Genomic DNA, 6,109 nt, shown 5'->3' on the forward strand with positions numbered 1-6,109 from the left:
TGGGGACTGGGCACCAGGATTCCTGGGTTCTGTTCCCAGCTCGGGGAGGGGAGTGGGGTCTAGTGGTTAGAGCCGTGGGGACTGGGCACCAGGATTCCTGGGTTCTGTTCTCAACTCGGGGAGGGGAGTGGGGTCTAGTGGTTAGAGCAGGGGAAGGCCTGGGAGTCAGGACTCCTGGGTGCTACCCCAGCTCTGGGAAGGGAGTGGGGGCTAGTGGTTAGAGCAGGAGGTGTGACTGTCAGGCAGATGTACTCTGCCCAGCTTTGGGGCTGGTACTGGTGATGCCCAGACTTTCCTGGTCCCTTCCTTGAACTGCCACACAGCTTAATTTCCCCTGACCCCCTTGACCCTCTTGTTTAGGTTCCCCGCGCCCCAGCTCCCCGTGGAGCCAGCTCTCCTCACCTCCCTGACCCCACACACCCCAGTGTTAATGAGGAAACCATGGGGAAGCTACAACTGATTCTGGCCCCCTGGCAGCGCTTTACAACCAGCAGCTGTCAACACATGGCTAAGATGCTACCCCACAGCGGAGCTAGGATCATTCCAGCGTAGGGCAACGGGGGGGGGGCAGGGATGGGAACTGGCCTCGCTGGGGGATGGCTGTGCTCTACTGCTTAGGACGCCTGGGTTCTAGTCCTGGGCTGGGAGTCTTGAGGTTAGAGCAGCAGGGTTCTGGCATGCAGGACTCCTGGGTTCGATCCCAGCTCTGGGAGGGGAGTGGGGGCTAGTGGTTAGAGCAATGGGGTGTCAGGACTCCTGGGTTCTATTCCCAGGTCTGGAGGGAGAGAGAGTGTGTGTGTGTGTGTGTGTGTGTGTGTGTTCAATACTCCTCTCTGCTGCATGGCCTCAGAACTGTTCCACTGTGTGTCATAGACCCCGCACTGCACTACTTGAGATCAGGCAGGGGCAGGTTGGGGAGGAGAAAGACGCTGAGTTCTGCTCCCCCGGCTGCTGCCGTGTGTGGGGGGGTTACGGGCGGGGGATGGGTTTCCTCCCAGGGCACCGATCCAGGTGCGAGTGACCGAAACAAACGGCTCGTGCAGCGAGACGTGTCAACTTCCTGGCCTTCAGCCTGCCCAGCAAAACAGGATGTAGGATGGAGCCAAAACAACCATGGGGGCGGGAGAAGAGATGGGGCACCCCCTAGCTGCCTAGCGCCACCCTCGCCGGGGAGGCTCTGCCTCCCAGACACAGCTGGGGGTGGGCGCTGAGCTGGCAGCAAAATCTGTCGTTAACGTAGAGTTAAGGGGGCCTGGCGATTGCTCGGGCCCGTCCACTGCCGCGCATTCTGCAACTCTCAGAGCCACGGTAAACGCCCCCTCCCCGACCTTAACTCTGCCCCCTGGAGCCAGCAGTCGCTGCCAGGAATCCGCTGTGTTAGGTGCAGCTGGGGTGACCGGCAGAGGACTGCTTGGACGCGCCGTGCCGGTGAGCGGAAGCCATGTGCTCTTAGCACGGCACTTCTCAGCCGTCGATGTCCCCCGGCCCCAAAGAGCTTCCGGCCTCGCCGAAGGCCGCTGCTTCGGCACCGCCTGTGGATTAAGGGCCTGCTTGGGCCGCCTTCGAAAGCCTGACCCAAGCGCAAGAGCAACTCGTCGCTTTCAGACCCGAGGCGGAAGCTCTGGAGAACGTCCACCCCACCCGCCAGGACAGAACTGGGAGCCAGCCCCTATAAACCTGGGGACACTGGGCGGCCCGGGCGGGCCAAGACCCGACTGCCAGCACCCCCCGTGGCCGCAGATAGGCGTTTCAGGAAGCTGACGGCGCAATCCGGCCTCTTGCTACAACAGCTCCGGCTCTGATCTCTGGCTAGACTCCTGGTTTCTGGCTTCTGGCCTGTTGCCTGTTCCTACCTGCTAGGCCACGCTGTCCATGTCCCGGTGGTGACAACATTCCCCCCACTCCGCCCTTGCACCAACCCTGGCCCTGCCACCTTGTTCTCAGGGCTCGGCCTGGTGGGGTGTCCCCATGCCCGCAATCCATCTCTGGACACCTCCTGCCCATGGGGTTTGTGAGGCCCACAGCGGTGTGCCCAGCTCGGGCCAGCCATCGCTGCCACGCTGCTTGGTGTGCATGCAGCAGCCTCCACCGGGCTACCCTCACCCGGAGGTGGTCAGACCCCCCAAGAGGGTGGGGTTGTTTTCAGCCCCCCAACCCAGACCTGACACTTGGGGTCGGGGCTGCGGATTCCCGGACCATCACCGCGGGGCACTTGGCCGCTGGGCCCTCCCCAGCAGAGCCAGAGCCGGGGGCTGGGAGCAGCAGGGGGGAGGGAGGTTGTTGTTTTTTTAATGATCCTCCACTGGCGTCCCCCTTTCAAGACACGTCAATGTCATGCCGGGGAAAGTGACCGATTTGCCCTGCCCATGGACTGGGCTCCAACCAGTATCCCCAGAGCGGGCACGCCCCCCAAATCCATCCACTTCCCAAGTGACTCCTCCCCGCCCCCTGCTGGTCAGCAATCACTCAGGGCTTAAGGGCCTGGCAAGAAGAGAGCTCTGCTCGGTTCGGGGCTCGGTTCCCCCTCGCCCTGCGCAGCAACCTACCCAGACGCTGGGCATCCCTCCTGCATGGGGACACACAGACGGGCATGAAACAGTGCTGAAGTCCTGCCCGCCCAGGATTCCTGGGTCCTCTCCCCAGCTCTGGGAGGGGCGGGGAGTCTAGTGGTTAGAGCGGGGAGGGGGCTGGAAGTCAGGACTCCTGGCTTCTATCCCTGGCTCAGGGGGAAATGGGGTCTAGTGGCTACAGCTGGGAGTCAGGACTCCTGGGTTCTACCCCTAACTCTGGGGGGAGAGAGTGGGATCTAGCGGTTAGAGGGGGGCACCCTTAAATACAGAGCCCCCCAATACCACAGCCCCATCGAGGCTCTAGGAAGCAGCGTGCGAGGGGGGGGACGGGTCTCCGTGGCCCATTCAGTTCTCTGCCAGCGATGGGGTGGCCACTGCCAGTCAGGGCCAGCGGTGATGGCTGGCTGTGTGCCAGGAGCATCGGGGGCTGGGCTGAGACCAGTCAGGGGACCCCTTTGGCAACAAGGCCCAGCTCCCATTAACAAACCAGCCACTTCCCAGGCTCCTCTGCGAGCGAGCCTCAAATGTCCTTTCCAGGAAGGCTGCGCTCCCTCACCCACTTCCGCCATGGGGGGGGGGCAGCTACTGGGGACCCCCTTAGCTTGGCCTTGCTCTGCATGAAGGGGCAGATAACCAGCTTCATCCAGGCCCTCATCACTCACCCAACCTTGGTGAGAAAATGAGCTCCTGTCCCTTTAAGACCCCCCAGCAAAGGCAATCAGTTGCTCCTGCTATTAAAAGGCAGGTGCAAAGGGGTGTTGGGTGCATGGGAGGGGAGGGTCTTAGAGATGGTTTAAAGGGAGGTGGCTGGATCCCACTGCTGGTTTAAAGGGGGGCACTGGTGGGGGGGGGGGGGGCTGGAGCAGGAGGTTCCCAGGGCCCTATCGGTATCTTGGGCTGCAAGATGCTTGCTCCTTTTGACCCCCCTGTCCCCCAAACACACACACACTCCTACAGAGCTGGATGCCCCGTCTGCCTGGCTCTCTGCACCCCCTTGGAGCTGGGGGGGAACGCCCCCCCCCACCCTGCCCATGGAGACTCATCCGGCTTGCCTGTCCTGACACAGTTGGCCAGGGCGATGCGGGAGGGGGGAGCAGCTGTGCGGAAGGGGTTCTGCCTCTCCAGCCTGCATCCTGCTGATGTCCTTGTGTGTAGTCTTGCCTTGCCCCCCCCCCCCCCGCTCCCCTCTGGGGCATTGGCATCAACAACTCACACAAACAGGAGTGGGGGGAGAGAAAGGGGGGGCTGGCTCAGGGGGGGTGGAAGTGGGACATGGGGCCTCTCCCCTCTAGGGGGCACTGGTTCTGCTCCAGCCTCAGGGCCGGGGGACTGGCTGGGGGTGGGAGGGTGAAACTTGGGGGCCTTTCCCCTCTAGGGGGTGCTGGCTGTGATCTGGCCCCACAGCAGGCGAGTGGCTGGCTCAAGGGGGCAGAGAATGGGAGTTGGGGCTTCCCCCCTGGGGGGTGCTGGCTCTGAGCCAGCCCCAGGCAGGTGGACTAGCTATGCGAGGAAGGGATAGGGGGCCTTTCCCCTCTGTGGCCCCAGGGGGGCCAGTGACTGTGGGGCCCAGGCCCCAGATAGGGGCTGTCTGGTTCAAGCCAGGGCCTGCTGGGGGTCAGGCCTCCCCTAAATCCAGTTGACTCCTACAGTCCGGCAGCGCCCTCTGGCGGCAGGTTGCTGGTACGGTCGCTCTCAACTCCTCTCCAAGTGACTTTGGGGGTGACCCTGGGCCGGGCCAAATGCCACTAGCTCTGCCCCGGCTGCTGGGGAGCAGAGGATGGTGTGAGGAGAGAGACAGAAGCGGGGAAAGGGAAACTGAGGCGCCACAGCTCCCAGCTATCGACGGCTCCGCTGAGCGTGTGCCCAGGGAGTTTGGCGTCTTGTCTCCAGTCGTGCGCCACGCCTGATGCCTCGGACTTTATCCTGAAGCAGCGTTACCTAGTGGGTGGAGCACTGCCCCGGCCCACAGGAGGGGTGGGTTCTATTCCTGGCTCTGCCGGGGGGACCTCGAGCAAGTCACTGCCCTGCCCCGTGCCTCAGTTTCCCCATCTGTGAAACCGGGATAACAATGCCTCCCTCCTCGGCAAAGCCCGTGGAGCTCTGCAGGTGAAAAGCGCTGGATAAAAGCAGCGGGTTGTTATGGTAGCAGCTGCATAGAGTCCGTGGCCAGAGGACTCATCGAATCTGCCCTGCGTAACTCAGCCCGCAGACCATCGAATGACCAGCCCGTTGTTCCAGCCAGGCTGGGTCCCAGCAGATCGGAGCACCAGGGCTCTGGGCCCAGCCTTCTGCACGTCCCAGCCAGCCCTTTGGTCCGTAAGAAACTGGGCCGACCCTCACGGTAGCCTCACAGCAAGTGTGTAGTGCTAACCTTCCTGACCCTGCCAGCAACGAGCGTGCCCTGATGCCTCAGCATTGATGCCCCCTTGATGTTAATGTGTGTGTGGTGTTATAGTCCTGACCTCACCCAGAGGAGGGGAAGGGTTTTTAAGGCGCCGAGCCCAACTGCTGGGGGCCTTGAGTGCCGACGGGTGGGGTTACTACGATCCGGGTGCTGTACTTCTGCCAGGCAACTCAAGGGTTAACGTGCCCCCGAGTTCTCTGCGCGGAGTCGCACCTTATTTCCCAGCAGCCCGGGGGCCTGTTGGCTGCACCCGGCTGGGGGAGATGCTGGCTATGAGCTGCTAAAGGAAGCTCTGGGGCCAGAGGTGTGGATGGTTCAATAGGGGGCGCTCACCTGTCTGAGGGGGTGCTGGCAGTGGGGCAGGGGATCGCTAAGGGGTGCCTAGCAGACAGTGCTTGCCCTAGGGGGTGCTGTGCTGCAGGGAGTGGGGGGCTCAGTAGGGGGCGCTCTCCCCGGGCAGTCAGGCCTGACCCCATTGCCCCAGTGTGGCACTAGGGGGCGCTGTGCTGCAGGGAGTGGGGGGCTCAGTAGGGGGCGCTCTCCCCTGGCAGTCAGGCCTGACCCCATTGCCCCAGTGCGGCACTAGGGGGCGCTGTGCTGCAGGGAGCTGGGTGGGGAGTGATTCAGAAAGGGACCCTTGGAGTCAGTGTGGATTTAGCCCTCCTTAAATTCCTACACTTTCCCTTGGATTCCATTTCAGCATCATCCTTTTCATGCCTTAAACTGTGATGCACAATGGGAGTCCGGCTGTTAAACAGCAGCTGTGCCACACCCCAGAGACAGCTGCAGCTCCGCTGTGGGTGAGGGATATTTGTATAAACAACTGCCAAGCCCCACCCTAGAGGGGTTTACATTTCCGCGCCGGGCCAAGGAGCCTTGTTATAAAAAGCTGCCGTGCTCCAGTCAAGGGGTGGCTGCATTTCAGCACGTGAGCCCTTTATAAACAGCTGCTGCTGCCCTCCCGCCGCAGAAGTGGGCGCATCTCAGTGCTGGGTGAGGGATCCCTGTGTAAACAGCTGCCACGCCCTACCCCAGAGGTGGCTGCATCTCAGTGCTAGATCAAAGGTCCCTGTATAAACAGCTGTCACGCCCTACCCCAGAGGTGGCTGCATCTCAGTGCAAGGTCAAAGGTCCC

This window comes from Terrapene carolina, unplaced genomic scaffold (genome assembly GCF_002925995.2).
Source record: "Terrapene carolina triunguis isolate 2854851 unplaced genomic scaffold, T_m_triunguis-2.0 Scaffold517, whole genome shotgun sequence".
Classification (NCBI taxonomy): domain Eukaryota; kingdom Metazoa; phylum Chordata; order Testudines; family Emydidae; genus Terrapene; species Terrapene triunguis.